Raw genomic sequence first — 20364 nt, 5'->3', positions numbered from 1 at the left:
CTTTAACTCGCCGCCTTGCGGTTTGCAAAATAGTCACTTAATACATGCAATTTTAGCCACGTTTGTGTTATAATTTATGCAATTCGTAGCCATACAGTGTATTATGACCAACGCACAAACTTTTTGCTTCCAACCATCCACAATACAGTGAAACGGCCCCAAAACAGGGGAGAGATGAATTGGGTCCGAGGAACCTGTTCAACCGGACATTGAACCGGAGGCATGACTTCAGTGGGTTTAGGACGGTACTTGGGAAAATCATAGCTCAATTGCTTTTAGCCTAATTGTTGTGATAAACTTATTAAATAGGTAAGTATCAACTCTATTTGATAAGTTTTATTTGAATGCACTCTGCGTTAGCGGATTGCAGCCTAAAGAATGGAAGTGAGCGATTTGCACTAACTTAAAAGTTAGTTTATTAAGGGAAATTTTACAATTAGTATTGATGTTTCCGAGACAGTTCCAAATATCAAATATACAGTAAACGCAAGCAGGGGAACTATTAGAATGGCCTTTACAAGTATATGGGGTGTGTTTGGAGCAATGGTTATTGCTGAAATTGTCATTTACAAAAAGTATCCGCGCTCGATGAGGCTTAACTTTTTCGATCACCGAACTTGGTTTTGGCCACCAAATCGTCAATCTTTGTCCGAAATGGCTCATTTTTTGTGGGCATGCTCCACTTGAGCCATAGTTGGGGATAAAACAAAAAAATCTGGCACAGCAAACCATTTTGCACAAGTTTTTACCGATTTCCAAAAAAGTATCCGCGCTCGATGAGGCTTAACTTTTTCGATCACCGAACTTTGTTTTGGTCACCAAATCGTCAATTTTAGTCCGAATTGGCTCATTTTTTGTGGGCATGCTCCACTTGAGCCATAGTTTGGGATAAAACAAAAAAATCTGGCACAGCGAACCATTTTGCACAAGTTTTTACCGATTTCCAAAAAAGTATCCGCGCTCGATGAGGCTTAACTTTTTCGATCACCGAACTTTGTTTTGGTCACCAAATCGTCAATTTTAGTCCGAATTGGCTCATTTTTTGTGGGCATGCTCCACTTGAGCCATAGTTTGGGATAAAACAAAAAAATCTGGCACATCGAACCATTTTGGACAAGTTTTTACCAATTTCCAAAAAAGTATCCGCGCTCGATGAGGCTTAACTTTTTCGATCACCGAGGCTTTTTGAGGCTCTAAAATGTGTAAATATCGAATAAAAGTTTTCTATGAGGTTTGAATACTCGAAAGAAAAAGCCTACAACACCTGGTGTTCCCAAGCGGTCACCCATCCAAGTACTAACCAGGCCCAATGTTGCTTAACTTCGGTGATCGGACGAGAACCGGTGCATTCAACATGGTATGGTCGTAGGCATTTGCGTAAGTGGGAGCGAATTTATATACAACAGTATTGTATTGTAGTCTTATATTCATATACAGGATCACTTTAACTCGCCGCCTTGCGGTTTGCAAAATAGTCACTTAATACATGCAATTTTAGCCACGTTTGTGTTATAATTTATGCAATTCGTAGCCATACAGTGTATTATGACCAACGCACAAACTTTTTGCTTCCAACCATCCACAATACAGTGAAACGGCCCCAAAACAGGGGAGAGATGAATTGGGTCCGAGGAACCTGTTCAACCGGACATTGAACCGGAGGCATGACTTCAGTGGGTTTAGGACGGTACTTGGGAAAATCATAGCTCAATTGCTTTTAGCCTAATTGTTGTGATAAACTTATTAAATAGGTAAGTATCAACTCTATTTGATAAGTTTTATTTGAATGCACTCTGCGTTAGCGGAGTGCAGCCTAAAGAATGGAAGTGAGCGATTTGCACTAACTTAAAAGTTAGTTTATTAAGGGAAATTTTACAATTAGTATTGATGTTTCCGAGACAGTTCCAAATATCAAATATACAGTAAACACAAGCAGGGGAACTATTAGAATGGCCTTTACAAGTATATGGGGTGTGTTTGGAGCAATGGTTATTGCTGAAATTGTCATTTACAAAAAGTATCCGCGCTCGATGAGGCTTAACTTTTTCGATCACCGAACTTGGTTTTGGCCACCAAATCGTCAATCTTAGTCCGAAATGGCTCATTTTTTGTAGGCATGCTCCACTTGAGCCATAGTTGGGGATAAAACAAAAAAATCTGGCACAGCAAACCATTTTGCACAAGTTTTTACCGATTTCCAAAAAAGTATCCGCGCTCGATGAGGCTTAACTTTTTCGATCACCGAACTTTGTTTTGGTCACCAAATCGTCAATTTTAGTCCGAATTGGCTCATTTTTTGTGGGCATGCTCCACTTGAGCCATAGTTTGGGATAAAACAAAAAAATCTGGCACAGCGAACCATTTTGCACAAGTTTTTACCGATTTCCAAAAAAGTATCCGCGCTCGATGAGGCTTAACTTTTTCGATCACCGAACTTTGTTTTGGTCACCAAATCGTCAATTTTAGTCCGAATTGGCTCATTTTTTGTGGGCATGCTCCACTTGAGCCATAGTTTGGGATAAAACAAAAAAATCTGGCACATCGAACCATTTTGGACAAGTTTTTACCAATTTCCAAAAAAGTATCCGCGCTCGATGAGGCTTAACTTTTTCGATCACCGAGGCTTTTTGAGGCTCTAAAATGTGTAAATATCGAATAAAAGTTTTCTACGAGGTTTGAATACTCAAAAGAAAAAGCCTACAACACCTGGTGTTCCCAAGCGGTCACCCATCCAAGTACTAACCAGGCCCAATGTTGCTTAACTTCGGTGATCGGACGAGAACCGGTGCATTCAACATGGTATGGTCGTAGGCATTTGCGTAAGTGGGAGCGAATTTATATACAACAGTATTGTATTGTAGTCTTATATTCATATACAGGATCACTTTAACTCGCCGCCTTGCGGTTTGCAAAATAGTCACTTAATACATGCAATTTTAGCCACGTTTGTGTTATAATTTATGCAATTCGTAGCCATACAGTGTATTATGACCAACGCACAAACTTTTTGCTTCCAACCATCCACAATACAGTGAAACGGCCCCAAAACAGGGGAGAGATGAATTGGGTCCGAGGAACCTGTTCAACCGGACATTGAACCGGAGGCATGACTTCAGTGGGTTTAGGACGGTACTTGGGAAAATCATAGCTCAATTGCTTTTAGCCTAATTGTTGTGATAAACTTATTAAATAGGTAAGTATCAACTCTATTTGATAAGTTTTATTTGAATGCACTCTGCGTTAGCGGAGTGCAGCCTAAAGAATGGAAGTGAGCGATTTGCACTAACTTAAAAGTTAGTTTATTAAGGGAAATTTTACAATTAGTATTGATGTTTCCGAGACAGTTCCAAATATCAAATATACAGTAAACACAAGCAGGGGAACTATTAGAATGGCCTTTACAAGTATATGGGGTGTGTTTGGAGCAATGGTTATTGCTGAAATTGTCATTTACAAAAAGTATCCGCGCTCGATGAGGCTTAACTTTTTCGATCACCGAACTTGGTTTTGGCCACCAAATCGTCAATCTTAGTCCGAAATGGCTCATTTTTTGTAGGCATGCTCCACTTGAGCCATAGTTGGGGATAAAACAAAAAAATCTGGCACAGCAAACCATTTTGCACAAGTTTTTACCGATTTCCAAAAAAGTATCCGCGCTCGATGAGGCTTAACTTTTTCGATCACCGAACTTTGTTTTGGTCACCAAATCGTCAATTTTAGTCCGAATTGGCTCATTTTTTGTGGGCATGCTCCACTTGAGCCATAGTTTGGGATAAAACAAAAAAATCTGGCACAGCGAACCATTTTGCACAAGTTTTTACCGATTTCCAAAAAAGTATCCGCGCTCGATGAGGCTTAACTTTTTCGATCACCGAACTTTGTTTTGGTCACCAAATCGTCAATTTTAGTCCGAATTGGCTCATTTTTTGTGGGCATGCTCCACTTGAGCCATAGTTTGGGATAAAACAAAAAAATCTGGCACATCGAACCATTTTGGACAAGTTTTTACCAATTTCCAAAAAAGTATCCGCGCTCGATGAGGCTTAACTTTTTCGATCACCGAGGCTTTTTGAGGCTCTAAAATGTGTAAATATCGAATAAAAGTTTTCTACGAGGTTTGAATACTCAAAAGAAAAAGCCTACAACACCTGGTGTTCCCAAGCGGTCACCCATCCAAGTACTAACCAGGCCCAATGTTGCTTAACTTCGGTGATCGGACGAGAACCGGTGCATTCAACATGGTATGGTCGTAGGCATTTGCGTAAGTGGGAGCGAATTTATATACAACAGTATTGTATTGTAGTCTTATATTCATATACAGGATCACTTTAACTCGCCGCCTTGCGGTTTGCAAAATAGTCACTTAATACATGCAATTTTAGCCACGTTTGTGTTATAATTTATGCAATTCGTAGCCATACAGTGTATTATGACCAACGCACAAACTTTTTGCTTCCAACCATCCACAATACAGTGAAACGGCCCCAAAACAGTGGAGAGATGAATTGGGTCCGAGGAACCTGTTCAACCGGACATTGAACCGGAGGCATGACTTCAGTGGGTTTAGGACGGTACTTGGGAAAATCATATCCCAATTGCTTTTAGCCTAATTGTTGTGATAAACTTATTAAATAGGTAAGTATCAACTCTATTTGATAAGTTTTATTTGAATGCACTCTGCGTTAGCGGAGTGCAGCCTAAAGAATGGAAGTGAGCGATTTGCACTAACTTAAAAGTTAGTTTATTAAGGGAAATTTTACAATTAGTATTGATGTTTCCGAGACAGTTCCAAATATCAAATATACAGTAAACACAAGCAGGGGAACTATTAGAATGGCCTTTACAAGTATATGGGGTGTGTTTGGAGCAATGGTTATTGCTGAAATTGTCATTTACAAAAAGTATCCGCGCTCGATGAGGCTTAACTTTTTCGATCACCGAACTTGGTTTTGGCCACCAAATCGTCAATCTTAGTCCGAAATGGCTCATTTTTTGTAGGCATGCTCCACTTGAGCCATAGTTGGGGATAAAACAAAAAAATCTGGCACAGCAAACCATTTTGCACAAGTTTTTACCGATTTCCAAAAAAGTATCCGCGCTCGATGAGGCTTAACTTTTTCGATCACCGAACTTTGTTTTGGTCACCAAATCGTCAATTTTAGTCCGAATTGGCTCATTTTTTGTGGGCATGCTCCACTTGAGCCATAGTTTGGGATAAAACAAAAAAATCTGGCACAGCGAACCATTTTGCACAAGTTTTTACCGATTTCCAAAAAAGTATCCGCGCTCGATGAGGCTTAACTTTTTCGATCACCGAACTTTGTTTTGGTCACCAAATCGTCAATTTTAGTCCGAATTGGCTCATTTTTTGTGGGCATGCTCCACTTGAGCCATAGTTTGGGATAAAACAAAAAAATCTGGCACATCGAACCATTTTGGACAAGTTTTTACCAATTTCCAAAAAAGTATCCGCGCTCGATGAGGCTTAACTTTTTCGATCACCGAGGCTTTTTGAGGCTCTAAAATGTGTAAATATCGAATAAAAGTTTTCTACGAGGTTTGAATACTCAAAAGAAAAAGCCTACAACACCTGGTGTTCCCAAGCGGTCACCCATCCAAGTACTAACCAGGCCCAATGTTGCTTAACTTCGGTGATCGGACGAGAACCGGTGCATTCAACATGGTATGGTCGTAGGCATTTGCGTAAGTGGGAGCGAATTTATATACAACAGTATTGTATTGTAGTCTTATATTCATATACAGGATCACTTTAACTCGCCGCCTTGCGGTTTGCAAAATAGTCACTTAATACATGCAATTTTAGCCACGTTTGTGTTATAATTTATGCAATTCGTAGCCATACAGTGTATTATGACCAACGCACAAACTTTTTGCTTCCAACCATCCACAATACAGTGAAACGGCCCCAAAACAGGGGAGAGATGAATTGGGTCCGAGGAACCTGTTCAACCGGACATTGAACCGGAGGCATGACTTCAGTGGGTTTAGGACGGTACTTGGGAAAATCATAGCTCAATTGCTTTTAGCCTAATTGTTGTGATAAACTTATTAAATAGGTAAGTATCAACTCTATTTGATAAGTTTTATTTGAATGCACTCTGCGTTAGCGGAGTGCAGCCTAAAGAATGGAAGTGAGCGATTTGCACTAACTTAAAAGTTAGTTTATTAAGGGAAATTTTACAATTAGTATTGATGTTTCCGAGACAGTTCCAAATATCAAATATACAGTAAACACAAGCAGGGGAACTATTAGAATGGCCTTTACAAGTATATGGGGTGTGTTTGGAGCAATGGTTATTGCTGAAATTGTCATTTACAAAAAGTATCCGCGCTCGATGAGGCTTAACTTTTTCGATCACCGAACTTGGTTTTGGCCACCAAATCGTCAATCTTAGTCCGAAATGGCTCATTTTTTGTAGGCATGCTCCACTTGAGCCATAGTTGGGGATAAAACAAAAAAATCTGGCACAGCAAACCATTTTGCACAAGTTTTTACCGATTTCCAAAAAAGTATCCGCGCTCGATGAGGCTTAACTTTTTCGATCACCGAACTTTGTTTTGGTCACCAAATCGTCAATTTTAGTCCGAATTGGCTCATTTTTTGTGGGCATGCTCCACTTGAGCCATAGTTTGGGATAAAACAAAAAAATCTGGCACAGCGAACCATTTTGCACAAGTTTTTACCGATTTCCAAAAAAGTATCCGCGCTCGATGAGGCTTAACTTTTTCGATCACCGAACTTTGTTTTGGTCACCAAATCGTCAATTTTAGTCCGAATTGGCTCATTTTTTGTGGGCATGCTCCACTTGAGCCATAGTTTGGGATAAAACAAAAAAATCTGGCACATCGAACCATTTTGGACAAGTTTTTACCAATTTCCAAAAAAGTATCCGCGCTCGATGAGGCTTAACTTTTTCGATCACCGAGGCTTTTTGAGGCTCTAAAATGTGTAAATATCGAATAAAAGTTTTCTACGAGGTTTGAATACTCAAAAGAAAAAGCCTACAACACCTGGTGTTCCCAAGCGGTCACCCATCCAAGTACTAACCAGGCCCAATGTTGCTTAACTTCGGTGATCGGACGAGAACCGGTGCATTCAACATGGTATGGTCGTAGGCATTTGCGTAAGTGGGAGCGAATTTATATACAACAGTATTGTATTGTAGTCTTATATTCATATACAGGATCACTTTAACTCGCCGCCTTGCGGTTTGCAAAATAGTCACTTAATACATGCAATTTTAGCCACGTTTGTGTTATAATTTATGCAATTCGTAGCCATACAGTGTATTATGACCAACGCACAAACTTTTTGCTTCCAACCATCCACAATACAGTGAAACGGCCCCAAAACAGTGGAGAGATGAATTGGGTCCGAGGAACCTGTTCAACCGGACATTGAACCGGAGGCATGACTTCAGTGGGTTTAGGACGGTACTTGGGAAAATCATATCCCAATTGCTTTTAGCCTAATTGTTGTGATAAACTTATTAAATAGGTAAGTATCAACTCTATTTGATAAGTTTTATTTGAATGCACTCTGCGTTAGCGGAGTGCAGCCTAAAGAATGGAAGTGAGCGATTTGCACTAACTTAAAAGTTAGTTTATTAAGGGAAATTTTACAATTAGTATTGATGTTTCCGAGACAGTTCCAAATATCAAATATACAGTAAACGCAAGCAGGGGAACTATTAGAATGGCCTTTACAAGTATATGGGGTGTGTTTGGAGCAATGGTTATTGCTGAAATTGTCATTTACAAAAAGTATCCGCGCTCGATGAGGCTTAACTTTTTCGATCACCGAACTTGGTTTTGGCCACCAAATCGTCAATCTTAGTCCGAAATGGCTCATTTTTTGTGGGCATGCTCCACTTGAGCCATAGTTGGGGATAAAACAAAAAAATCTGGCACAGCAAACCATTTTGCACAAGTTTTTACCGATTTCCAAAAAAGTATCCGCGCTCGATGAGGCTTAACTTTTTCGATCACCGAACTTTGTTTTGGTCACCAACTCGTCAATTTTAGTCCGAATTGGCTCATTTTTTGTGGGCATGCTCCACTTGAGCCATAGTTTGGGATAAAACAAAAAAATCTGGCACAGCGAACCATTTTGCACAAGTTTTTACCGATTTCCAAAAAAGTATCCGCGCTCGATGAGGCTTAACTTTTTCGATCACCGAACTTTGTTTTGGTCACCAAATCGTCAATTTTAGTCCGAATTGGCTCATTTTTTGTGGGCATGCTCCACTTGAGCCATAGTTTGGGATAAAACAAAAAAATCTGGCACATCGAACCATTTTGGACAAGTTTTTACCAATTTCCAAAAAAGTATCCGCGCTCGATGAGGCTTAACTTTTTCGATCACCGAGGCTTTTTGAGGCTCTAAAATGTGTAAATATCGAATAAAAGTTTTCTACGAGGTTTGAATACTCAAAAGAAAAAGCCTACAACACCTGGTGTTCCCAAGCGGTCACCCATCCAAGTACTAACCAGGCCCAATGTTGCTTAACTTCGGTGATCGGACGAGAACCGGTGCATTCAACATGGTATGGTCGTAGGCATTTGCGTAAGTGGGAGCGAATTTATATACAACAGTATTGTATTGTAGTCTTATATTCATATACAGGATCACTTTAACTCGCCGCCTTGCGGTTTGCAAAATAGTCACTTAATACATGCAATTTTAGCCACGTTTGTGTTATAATTTATGCAATTCGTAGCCATACAGTGTATTATGACCAACGCACAAACTTTTTGCTTCCAACCATCCACAATACAGTGAAACGGCCCCAAAACAGGGGAGAGATGAATTGCGTCCGAGGAACCTGTTCAACCGGACATTGAACCGGAGGCATGACTTCAGTGGGTTTAGGACGGTACTTGGGAAAATCATATCTCAATTGCTTTTAGCCTAATTGTTGTGATAAACTTATTAAATAGGTAAGTATCAACTCTATTTGATAAGTTTTATTTGAATGCACTCTGCGTTAGCGGAGTGCAGCCTAAAGAATGGAAGTGAGCGATTTGCACTAACTTAAAAGTTAGTTTATTAAGGGAAATTTTACAATTAGTATTGATGTTTCCGAGACAGTTCCAAATATCAAATATACAGTAAACGCAAGCAGGGGAACTATTAGAATGGCCTTTACAAGTATATGGGGTGTGTTTGGAGCAATGGTTATTGCTGAAATTGTCATTTACAAAAAGTATCCGCGCTCGATGAGGCTTAACTTTTTCGATCACCGAACTTGGTTTTGGCCACCAAATCGTCAATCTTAGTCCGAAATGGCTCATTTTTTGTGGGCATGCTCCACTTGAGCCATAGTTGGGGATAAAACAAAAAAATCTGGCACAGCAAACCATTTTGCACAAGTTTTTACCGATTTCCAAAAAAGTATCCGCGCTCGATGAGGCTTAACTTTTTCGATCACCGAACTTTGTTTTGGTCACCAACTCGTCAATTTTAGTCCGAATTGGCTCATTTTTTGTGGGCATGCTCCACTTGAGCCATAGTTTGGGATAAAACAAAAAAATCTGGCACAGCGAACCATTTTGCACAAGTTTTTACCGATTTCCAAAAAAGTATCCGCGCTCGATGAGGCTTAACTTTTTCGATCACCGAACTTTGTTTTGGTCACCAAATCGTCAATTTTAGTCCGAATTGGCTCATTTTTTGTGGGCATGCTCCACTTGAGCCATAGTTTGGGATAAAACAAAAAAATCTGGCACATCGAACCATTTTGGACAAGTTTTTACCAATTTCCAAAAAAGTATCCGCGCTCGATGAGGCTTAACTTTTTCGATCACCGAGGCTTTTTGAGGCTCTAAAATGTGTAAATATCGAATAAAAGTTTTCTACGAGGTTTGAATACTCAAAAGAAAAAGCCTACAACACCTGGTGTTCCCAAGCGGTCACCCATCCAAGTACTAACCAGGCCCAATGTTGCTTAACTTCGGTGATCGGACGAGAACCGGTGCATTCAACATGGTATGGTCGTAGGCATTTGCGTAAGTGGGAGCGAATTTATATACAACAGTATTGTATTGTAGTCTTATATTCATATACAGGATCACTTTAACTCGCCGCCTTGCGGTTTGCAAAATAGTCACTTAATACATGCAATTTTAGCCACGTTTGTGTTATAATTTATGCAATTCGTAGCCATACAGTGTATTATGACCAACGCACAAACTTTTTGCTTCCAACCATCCACAATACAGTGAAACGGCCCCAAAACAGGGGAGAGATGAATTGCGTCCGAGGAACCTGTTCAACCGGACATTGAACCGGAGGCATGACTTCAGTGGGTTTAGGACGGTACTTGGGAAAATCATATGTCAATTGCTTTTAGCCTAATTGTTGTGATAAACTTATTAAATAGGTAAGTATCAACTCTATTTGATAAGTTTTATTTGAATGCACTCTGCGTTAGCGGAGTGCAGCCTAAAGAATGGAAGTGAGCGATTTGCACTAACTTAAAAGTTAGTTTATTAAGGGAAATTTTACAATTAGTATTGATGTTTCCGAGACAGTTCCAAATATCAAATATACAGTAAACGCAAGCAGGGGAACTATTAGAATGGCCTTTACAAGTATATGGGGTGTGTTTGTAGCAATGGTTATTGCTGAAATTGTCATTTACAAAAAGTATCCGCGCTCGATGAGGCTTAACTTTTTCGATCACCGAACTTGGTTTTGGCCACCAAATCGTCAATCTTAGTCCGAAATGGCTCATTTTTTGTGGGCATGCTCCACTTGAGCCATAGTTGGGGATAAAACAAAAAAATCTGGCACAGCAAACCATTTTGCACAAGTTTTTACCGATTTCCAAAAAAGTATCCGCGCTCGATGAGGCTTAACTTTTTCGATCACCGAACTTTGTTTTGGTCACCAAATCGTCAATTTTAGTCCGAATTGGCTCATTTTTTGTGGGCATGCTCCACTTGAGCCATAGTTTTGGATAAAACAAAAAAATCTGGCACAGCGAACCATTTTGCACAAGTTTTTACCGATTTCCAAAAAAGTATCCGCGCTCGATGAGGCTTAACTTTTTCGATCACCGAACTTTGTTTTGGTCACCAAATCGTCAATTTTAGTCCGAATTGGCTCATTTTTTGTGGGCATGCTCCACTTGAGCCATAGTTTGGGATAAAACAAAGAAATCTGGCACATCGAACCATTTTGGACAAGTTTTTACCAATTTCCAAAAAAGTATCCGCGCTCGATGAGGCTTAACTTTTTCGATCACCGAGGCTTTTTGAGGCTCTAAAATGTGTAAATATCGAATAAAAGTTTTCTATGAGGTTTGAATACTCAAAAGAAAAAGCCTACAACACCTGGTGTTCCCAAGCGGTCACCCATCCAAGTACTAACCAGGCCCAATGTTGCTTAACTTCGGTGATCGGACGAGAACCGGTGCATTCAACATGGTATGGTCGTAGGCATTTGCGTAAGTGGGAGCGAATTTATATACAACAGTATTGTATTGTAGTCTTATATTCATATACAGGATCACTTTAACTCGCCGCCTTGCGGTTTGCAAAATAGTCACTTAATACATGCAATTTTAGCCACGTTTGTGTTATAATTTATGCAATTCGTAGCCATACAGTGTATTATGACCAACGCACAAACTTTTTGCTTCCAACCATCCACAATACAGTGAAACGGCCCCAAAACAGGGGAGAGATGAATTGGGTCCGAGGAACCTGTTCAACCGGACATTGAACCGGAGGCATGACTTCAGTGGGTTTAGGACGGTACTTGGGAAAATCATAGCTCAATTGCTTTTAGCCTAATTGTTGTGATAAACTTATTAAATAGGTAAGTATCAACTCTATTTGATAAGTTTTATTTGAATGCACTCTGCGTTAGCGGAGTGCAGCCTAAAGAATGGAAGTGAGCGATTTGCACTAACTTAAAAGTTAGTTTATTAAGGGAAATTTTACAATTAGTATTGATGTTTCCGAGACAGTTCCAAATATCAAATATACAGTAAACGCAAGCAGGGGAACTATTAGAATGGCCTTTACAAGTATATGGGGTGTGTTTGGAGCAATGGTTATTGCTGAAATTGTCATTTACAAAAAGTATCCGCGCTCGATGAGGCTTAACTTTTTCGATCACCGAACTTGGTTTTGGCCACCAAATCGTCAATCTTAGTCCGAAATGGCTCATTTTTTGTGGGCATGCTCCACTTGAGCCATAGTTGGGGATAAAACAAAAAAATCTGGCACAGCAAACCATTTTGCACAAGTTTTTACCGATTTCCAAAAAAGTATCCGCGCTCGATGAGGCTTAACTTTTTCGATCACCGAACTTTGTTTTGGTCACCAAATCGTCAATTTTAGTCCGAATTGGCTCATTTTTTGTGGGCATGCTCCACTTGAGCCATAGTTTGGGATAAAACAAAAAAATCTGGCACAGCGAACCATTTTGCACAAGTTTTTACCGATTTCCAAAAAAGTATCCGCGCTCGATGAGGCTTAACTTTTTCGATCACCGAACTTTGTTTTGGTCACCAAATCGTCAATTTTAGTCCGAATTGGCTCATTTTTTGTGGGCATGCTCCACTTGAGCCATAGTTTGGGATAAAACAAAAAAATCTGGCACATCGAACCATTTTGGACAAGTTTTTACCAATTTCCAAAAAAGTATCCGCGCTCGATGAGGCTTAACTTTTTCGATCACCGAGGCTTTTTGAGGCTCTAAAATGTGTAAATATCGAATAAAAGTTTTCTACGAGGTTTGAATACTCAAAAGAAAAAGCCTACAACACCTGGTGTTCCCAAGCGGTCACCCATCCAAGTACTAACCAGGCCCAATGTTGCTTAACTTCGGTGATCGGACGAGAACCGGTGCATTCAACATGGTATGGTCGTAGGCATTTGCGTAAGTGGGAGCGAATTTATATACAACAGTATTGTATTGTAGTCTTATATTCATATACAGGATCACTTTAACTCGCCGCCTTGCGGTTTGCAAAATAGTCACTTAATACATGCAATTTTAGCCACGTTTGTGTTATAATTTATGCAATTCGTAGCCATACAGTGTATTATGACCAACGCACAAACTTTTTGCTTCCAACCATCCACAATACAGTGAAACGGCCCCAAAACAGGGGAGAGATGAATTGGGTCCGAGGAACCTGTTCAACCGGACATTGAACCGGAGGCATGACTTCAGTGGGTTTAGGACGGTACTTGGGAAAATCATAGCTCAATTGCTTTTAGCCTAATTGTTGTGATAAACTTATTAAATAGGTAAGTATCAACTCTATTTGATAAGTTTTATTTGAATGCACTCTGCGTTAGCGGAGTGCAGCCTAAAGAATGGAAGTGAGCGATTTGCACTAACTTAAAAGTTAGTTTATTAAGGGAAATTTTACAATTAGTATTGATGTTTCCGAGACAGTTCCAAATATCAAATATACAGTAAACGCAAGCAGGGGAACTATTAGAATGGCCTTTACAAGTATATGGGGTGTGTTTGGAGCAATGGTTATTGCTGAAATTGTCATTTACAAAAAGTATCCGCGCTCGATGAGGCTTAACTTTTTCGATCACCGAACTTGGTTTTGGCCACCAAATCGTCAATCTTAGTCCGAAATGGCTCATTTTTTGTGGGCATGCTCCACTTGAGCCATAGTTGGGGATAAAACAAAAAAATCTGGCACAGCAAACCATTTTGCACAAGTTTTTACCGATTTCCAAAAAAGTATCCGCGCTCGATGAGGCTTAACTTTTTCGATCACCGAACTTTGTTTTGGTCACCAAATCGTCAATTTTAGTCCGAATTGGCTCATTTTTTGTGGGCATGCTCCACTTGAGCCATAGTTTGGGATAAAACAAAAAAATCTGGCACAGCGAACCATTTTGCACAAGTTTTTACCGATTTCCAAAAAAGTATCCGCGCTCGATGAGGCTTAACTTTTTCGATCACCGAACTTTGTTTTGGTCACCAAATCGTCAATTTTAGTCCGAATTGGCTCATTTTTTGTGGGCATGCTCCACTTGAGCCATAGTTTGGGATAAAACAAAAAAATCTGGCACATCGAACCATTTTGGACAAGTTTTTACCAATTTCCAAAAAAGTATCCGCGCTCGATGAGGCTTAACTTTTTCGATCACCGAGGCTTTTTGAGGCTCTAAAATGTGTAAATATCGAATAAAAGTTTTCTACGAGGTTTGAATACTCAAAAGAAAAAGCCTACAACACCTGGTGTTCCCAAGCGGTCACCCATCCAAGTACTAACCAGGCCCAATGTTGCTTAACTTCGGTGATCGGACGAGAACCGGTGCATTCAACATGGTATGGTCGTAGGCATTTGCGTAAGTGGGAGCGAATTTATATACAACAGTATTGTATTGTAGTCTTATATTCATATACAGGATCACTTTAACTCGCCGCCTTGCGGTTTGCAAAATAGTCACTTAATACATGCAATTTTAGCCACGTTTGTGTTATAATTTATGCAATTCGTAGCCATACAGTGTATTATGACCAACGCACAAACTTTTTGCTTCCAACCATCCACAATACAGTGAAACGGCCCCAAAACAGGGGAGAGATGAATTGGGTCCGAGGAACCTGTTCAACCGGACATTGAACCGGAGGCATGACTTCAGTGGGTTTAGGACGGTACTTGGGAAAATCATAGCTCAATTGCTTTTAGCCTAATTGTTGTGATAAACTTATTAAATAGGTAAGTATCAACTCTATTTGATAAGTTTTATTTGAATGCACTCTGCGTTAGCGGAGTGCAGCCTAAAGAATGGAAGTGAGCGATTTGCACTAACTTAAAAGTTAGTTTATTAAGGGAAATTTTACAATTAGTATTGATGTTTCCGAGACAGTTCCAAATATCAAATATACAGTAAACGCAAGCAGGGGAACTATTAGAATGGCCTTTACAAGTATATGGGGTGTGTTTGGAGCAATGGTTATTGCTGAAATTGTCATTTACAAAAAGTATCCGCGCTCGATGAGGCTTAACTTTTTCGATCACCGAACTTGGTTTTGGCCACCAAATCGTCAATCTTAGTCCGAAATGGCTCATTTTTTGTGGGCATGCTCCACTTGAGCCATAGTTGGGGATAAAACAAAAAAATCTGGCACAGCAAACCATTTTGCACAAGTTTTTACCGATTTCCAAAAAAGTATCCGCGCTCGATGAGGCTTAACTTTTTCGATCACCGAACTTTGTTTTGGTCACCAAATCGTCAATTTTAGTCCGAATTGGCTCATTTTTTGTGGGCATGCTCCACTTGAGCCTTAGTTTGGGATAAAACAAAAAAGTCTGGCACAGCGAACCATTTTGCACAAGTTTTTACCGATTTCCAAAAAAGTATCCGCGCTCGATGAGGCTTAACTTTTTCGATCACCGAACTTTGTTTTGGTCACCAAATCGTCAATTTTAGTCCGAATTGGCTCATTTTTTGTGGGCAGGCTCCACTTGAGCCATAGTTTGGGATAAAACAAAAAAATCTGGCACATCGAACCATTTTGGACAAGTTTTTACCAATTTCCAAAAAAGTATCCGCGCTCGATGAGGCTTAACTTTTTCGATCACCGAGGCTTTTTGAGGCTCTAAAATGTGTAAATATCGAATAAAAGTTTTCTACGAGGTTTGAATACTCAAAAGAAAAAGCCTACAACACCTGGTGTTCCCAAGCGGTCACCCATCCAAGTACTAACCAGGCCCAATGTTGCTTAACTTCGGTGATCGGACGAGAACCGGTGCATTCAACATGGTATGGTCGTAGGCATTTGCGTAAGTGGGAGCGAATTTATATACAACAGTATTGTATTGTAGTCTTATATTCATATACAGGATCACTTTAACTCGCCGCCTTGCGGTTTGCAAAATAGTCACTTAATACATGCAATTTTAGCCACGTTTGTGTTATAATTTATGCAATTCGTAGCCATACAGTGTATTATGACCAACGCACAAACTTTTTGCTTCCAACCATCCACAATACAGTGAAACGGCCCCAAAACAGGGGAGAGATGAATTGGGTCCGAGGAACCTGTTCAACCGGACATTGAACCGGAGGCATGACTTCAGTGGGTTTAGGACGGTACTTGGGAAAATCATAGCTCAATTGCTTTTAGCCTAATTGTTGTGATAAACTTATTAAATAGGTAAGTATCAACTCTATTTGATAAGTTTTATTTGAATGCACTCTGCGTTAGCGGAGTGCAGCCTCAAGAATGGAAGTGAGCGATTTGCACTAACTTAAAAGTTAGTTTATTAAGGGAAATTTTACAATTAGTATTGATGTTTCCGAGACAGTTCCAAATATCAAATATACAGTAAACGCAAGCAGGGGAACTATTAGAATGGCCTTTACAAGTATATGGGGTGTGTTTGGAGCAATGGTTATTGCTGAAATTGTCATTTACAAAAAGTATCCGCGCTCGATGAGGCTTAACTTTTTCGATCACCGAACTTGGTTTTGGCCACCAAATCGTCAATCTTAGTCCGAAATGGCTCATTTTTTGTGGGCATGCTCCACTTGAGCCATAGTTGGGGATAAAACAAAAAAATCTGGCACAGCAAACCATTTTGCACAAGTTTTTACCGATTTCCAAAAAAGTATCCGCGCTCGATGAGGCTTAACTTTTTCGATCACCGAACTTTGTTTTGGTCACCAAATCGTCAATTTTAGTCCGAATTGGCTCATTTTTTGTGGGCATGCTCCACTTGAGCCATAGTTTGGGATAAAACAAAAAAATCTGGCACAGCGCACCATTTTGCACAAGTTTTTACCGATTTCCAAAAAAGTATCCGCGCTCGATGAGGCTTAACTTTTTCGATCACCGAACTTTGTTTTGGTCACCAAATCGTCAATTTTAGTCCGAATTGGCTCATTTTTTGTGGGCATGCTCCACTTGAGCCATAGTTTGGGATAAAACAAAAAAATCTGGCACATCGAACAATTTTGGACAAGTTTTTACCAATTTCCAAAAAAGTATCCGCGCTCGATGAGGCTTAACTTTTTCGATCACCGAGGCTTTTTGAGGCTCTAAAATGTGTAAATATCGAATAAAAGTTTTCTACGAGGTTTGAATACTCAAAAGAAAAAGCCTACAACACCTGGTGTTCCCAAGCGGTCACCCATCCAAGTACTAACCAGGCCCAATGTTGCTTAACTTCGGTGATCGGACGAGAACCGGTGCATTCAACATGGTATGGTCGTAGGCATTTGCGTAAGTGGGAGCGAATTTATATACAACAGTATTGTATTGTAGTCTTATATTCATATACAGGATCACTTTAACTCGCCGCCTTGCGGTTTGCAAAATAGTCACTTAATACATGCAATTTTAGCCACGTTTGTGTTATAATTTATGCAATTCGTAGCCATACAGTGTATTATGACCAACGCACAAACTTTTTGCTTCCAACCATCCACAATACAGTGAAACGGCCCCAAAACAGGGGAGAGATGAATTGGGTCCGAGGAACCTGTTCAACCGGACATTGAACCGGAGGCATGACTTCAGTGGGTTTAGGACGGTACTTGGGAAAATCATAGCTCAATTGCTTTTAGCCTAATTGTTGTGATAAACTTATTAAATAGGTAAGTATCAACTCTATTTGATAAGTTTTATTTGAATGCACTCTGCGTTAGCGGAGTGCAGCCTAAAGAATGGAAGTGAGCGATTTGCACTAACTTAAAAGTTAGTTTATTAAGGGAAATTTTACAATTAGTATTGATGTTTCCGAGACAGTTCCAAATATCAAATATACAGTAAACGCAAGCAGGGGAACTATTAGAATGGCCTTTACAAGTATATGGGGTGTGTTTGGAGCAATGGTTATTGCTGAAATTGTCATTTACAAAAAGTATCCGCGCTCGATGAGGCTTAACTTTTTCGATCACCGAACTTGGTTTTGGCCACCAAATCGTCAATCTTAGTCCGAAATGGCTCATTTTTTGTGGGCATGCTCCACTTGAGCCATAGTTGGGGATAAAACAAAAAAATCTGGCACAGCAAACCATTTTGCACAAGTTTTTACCGATTTCCAAAAAAGTATCCGCGCTCGATGAGGCTTAACTTTTTCGATCACCGAACTTTGTTTTGGTCACCAAATCGTCAATTTTAGTCCGAATTGGCTCATTTTTTGTGGGCATGCTCCACTTGAGCCATAGTTTGGGATAAAACAAAAAAATCTGGCACAGCGAACCATTTTGCACAAGTTTTTACCGATTTCCAAAAAAGTATCCGCGCTCGATGAGGCTTAACTTTTTCGATCACCGAACTTTGTTTTGGTCACCAAATCGTCAATTTTAGTCCGAATTGGCTCATTTTTTGTGGGCATGCTCCACTTGAGCCATAGTTTGGGATAAAACAAAAAAATCTGGCACATCGAACCATTTTGGACAAGTTTTTACCAATTTCCAAAAAAGTATCCGCGCTCGATGAGGCTTAACTTTTTCGATCACCGAGGCTTTTTGAGGCTCTAAAATGTGTAAATATCGAATAAAAGTTTTCTACGAGGTTTGAATACTCAAAAGAAAAAGCCTACAACACCTGGTGTTCCCAAGCGGTCACCCATCCAAGTACTAACCAGGCCCAATGTTGCTTAACTTCGGTGATCGGACGAGAACCGGTGCATTCAACATGGTATGGTCGTAGGCATTTGCGTAAGTGGGAGCGAATTTATATACAACAGTATTGTATTGTAGTCTTATATTCATATACAGGATCACTTTAACTCGCCGCCTTGCGGTTTGCAAAATAGTCACTTAATACATGCAATTTTAGCCACGTTTGTGTTATAATTTATGCAATTCGTAGCCATACAGTGTATTATGACCAACGCACAAACTTTTTGCTTCCAACCATCCACAATACAGTGAAACGGCCCCAAAACAGGGGAGAGATGAATTGGGTCCGAGGAACCTGTTCAACCGGACATTGAACCGGAGGCATGACTTCAGTGGGTTTAGGACGGTACTTGGGAAAATCATAGCTCAATTGCTTTTAGCCTAATTGTTGTGATAAACTTATTAAATAGGTAAGTATCAACTCTATTTGATAAGTTTTATTTGAATGCACTCTGCGTTAGCGGAGTGCAGCCTAAAGAATGGAAGTGAGCGATTTGAACTAACTTAAAAGTTAGTTTATTAAGGGAAATTTTACAATTAGTATTGATGTTTCCGAGACAGTTCCAAATATCAAATATACAGTAAACGCAAGCAGGGGAACTATTAGAATGGCCTTTACAAGTATATGGGGTGTGTTTGGAGCAATGGTTATTGCTGAAATTGTCATTTACAAAAAGTATCCGCGCTCGATGAGGCTTAACTTTTTCGATCACCGAACTTGGTTTTGGCCACCAAATCGTCAATCTTAGTCCGAAATGGCTCATTTTTTGTGGGCATGCTCCACTTGAGCCATAGTTGGGGATAAAACAAAAAAATCTGGCACAGCAAACCATTTTGCACAAGTTTTTACCGATTTCCAAAAAAGTATCCGCGCTCGATGAGGCTTAACTTTTTCGATCACCGAACTTTGTTTTGGTCACCAAATCGTCAATTTTAGTCCGAATTGGCTCATTTTTTGTGGGCATGCTCCACTTGAGCCATAGTTTGGGATAAAACAAAAAAATCTGGCACAGCGAACCATTTTGCACAAGTTTTTACCGATTTCCAAAAAAGTATCCGCGCTCGATGAGGCTTAACTTTTTCGATCACCGAACTTTGTTTTGGTCACCAAATCGTCAATTTTAGTCCGAATTGGCTCATTTTTTGTGGGCAGGCTCCACTTGAGCCATAGTTTGGGATAAAACAAAAAAATCTGGCACATCGAACCATTTTGGACAAGTTTTTACCAATTTCCAAAAAAGTATCCGCGCTCGATGAGGCTTAACTTTTTCGATCACCGAGGCTTTTTGAGGCTCTAAAATGTGTAAATATCGAATAAAAGTTTTCTACGAGGTTTGAATACTCAAAAGAAAAAGCCTACAACACCTGGTGTTCCCAAGCGGTCACCCATCCAAGTACTAACCAGGCCCAATGTTGCTTAACTTCGGTGATCGGACGAGAACCGGTGCATTCAACATGGTATGGTCGTAGGCATTTGCGTAAGTGGGAGCGAATTTATATACAACAGTATTGTATTGTAGTCTTATATTCATATACAGGATCACTTTAACTCGCCGCCTTGCGGTTTGCAAAGTAGTCACTTAATACATGCAATTTTAGCCACGTTTGTGTTATAATTTATGCAATTCGTAGCCATACAGTGTATTATGACCAACGCACAAACTTTTTGCTTCCAACCATCCACAATACAGTGAAACGGCCCCAAAACAGGGGAGAGAT

The 20364-nt window shown here is 39.9% G+C and overlaps 14 non-coding genes across 14 annotated transcripts; all 14 read right to left on the bottom strand.

Moving 5' to 3' along the window:
• Positions 1 to 1252: 1252 nt before the first annotated feature.
• On the bottom strand, positions 1253 to 1371 carry LOC142346503 (5S ribosomal RNA). The gene has a single exon (XR_012759560.1). It is a non-coding gene; the product is annotated as a 5S ribosomal RNA (ribosomal RNA).
• A 1323-nt stretch (positions 1372 to 2694) lies between these two features.
• Positions 2695 to 2813, bottom strand: LOC142346500 (5S ribosomal RNA). The gene has a single exon (XR_012759558.1). It is a non-coding gene; the product is annotated as a 5S ribosomal RNA (ribosomal RNA).
• Positions 2814 to 4136: 1323 nt separating this feature from the next.
• On the bottom strand, positions 4137 to 4255 carry LOC142346499 (5S ribosomal RNA). The gene has a single exon (XR_012759557.1). It is a non-coding gene; the product is annotated as a 5S ribosomal RNA (ribosomal RNA).
• A 1323-nt stretch (positions 4256 to 5578) lies between these two features.
• On the bottom strand, positions 5579 to 5697 carry LOC142346498 (5S ribosomal RNA). The gene has a single exon (XR_012759556.1). It is a non-coding gene; the product is annotated as a 5S ribosomal RNA (ribosomal RNA).
• Positions 5698 to 7020: 1323 nt separating this feature from the next.
• LOC142346497 (5S ribosomal RNA) lies at positions 7021 to 7139 on the bottom strand. The gene has a single exon (XR_012759555.1). It is a non-coding gene; the product is annotated as a 5S ribosomal RNA (ribosomal RNA).
• A 1323-nt stretch (positions 7140 to 8462) lies between these two features.
• LOC142346496 (5S ribosomal RNA) lies at positions 8463 to 8581 on the bottom strand. The gene has a single exon (XR_012759554.1). It is a non-coding gene; the product is annotated as a 5S ribosomal RNA (ribosomal RNA).
• A 1323-nt stretch (positions 8582 to 9904) lies between these two features.
• On the bottom strand, positions 9905 to 10023 carry LOC142346494 (5S ribosomal RNA). The gene has a single exon (XR_012759552.1). It is a non-coding gene; the product is annotated as a 5S ribosomal RNA (ribosomal RNA).
• Positions 10024 to 11346: 1323 nt separating this feature from the next.
• Positions 11347 to 11465, bottom strand: LOC142346493 (5S ribosomal RNA). The gene has a single exon (XR_012759551.1). It is a non-coding gene; the product is annotated as a 5S ribosomal RNA (ribosomal RNA).
• Positions 11466 to 12788: 1323 nt separating this feature from the next.
• Positions 12789 to 12907, bottom strand: LOC142346492 (5S ribosomal RNA). Its single transcript, XR_012759550.1, has one exon. It is a non-coding gene; the product is annotated as a 5S ribosomal RNA (ribosomal RNA).
• A 1323-nt stretch (positions 12908 to 14230) lies between these two features.
• Positions 14231 to 14349, bottom strand: LOC142346491 (5S ribosomal RNA). The gene has a single exon (XR_012759549.1). It is a non-coding gene; the product is annotated as a 5S ribosomal RNA (ribosomal RNA).
• Positions 14350 to 15672: 1323 nt separating this feature from the next.
• LOC142346490 (5S ribosomal RNA) lies at positions 15673 to 15791 on the bottom strand. Its single transcript, XR_012759548.1, has one exon. It is a non-coding gene; the product is annotated as a 5S ribosomal RNA (ribosomal RNA).
• A 1323-nt stretch (positions 15792 to 17114) lies between these two features.
• On the bottom strand, positions 17115 to 17233 carry LOC142346488 (5S ribosomal RNA). Its single transcript, XR_012759546.1, has one exon. It is a non-coding gene; the product is annotated as a 5S ribosomal RNA (ribosomal RNA).
• A 1323-nt stretch (positions 17234 to 18556) lies between these two features.
• Positions 18557 to 18675, bottom strand: LOC142346487 (5S ribosomal RNA). The gene has a single exon (XR_012759545.1). It is a non-coding gene; the product is annotated as a 5S ribosomal RNA (ribosomal RNA).
• Positions 18676 to 19998: 1323 nt separating this feature from the next.
• LOC142346486 (5S ribosomal RNA) lies at positions 19999 to 20117 on the bottom strand. Its single transcript, XR_012759544.1, has one exon. It is a non-coding gene; the product is annotated as a 5S ribosomal RNA (ribosomal RNA).
• Between the last annotated feature and the right edge of the window lie 247 nt (positions 20118 to 20364).

Source organism: Convolutriloba macropyga, chromosome 9 (assembly GCF_964194025.1).
Source record: "Convolutriloba macropyga chromosome 9, txConMacr16.3, whole genome shotgun sequence".
In the NCBI taxonomy this organism is placed as follows: Eukaryota; Metazoa; Xenacoelomorpha; order Acoela; family Convolutidae; genus Convolutriloba; species Convolutriloba macropyga.
The sequence above is the reverse complement of the archived record's forward strand: the minus strand, read 5'-3'. Positions and strand labels throughout refer to the sequence as shown.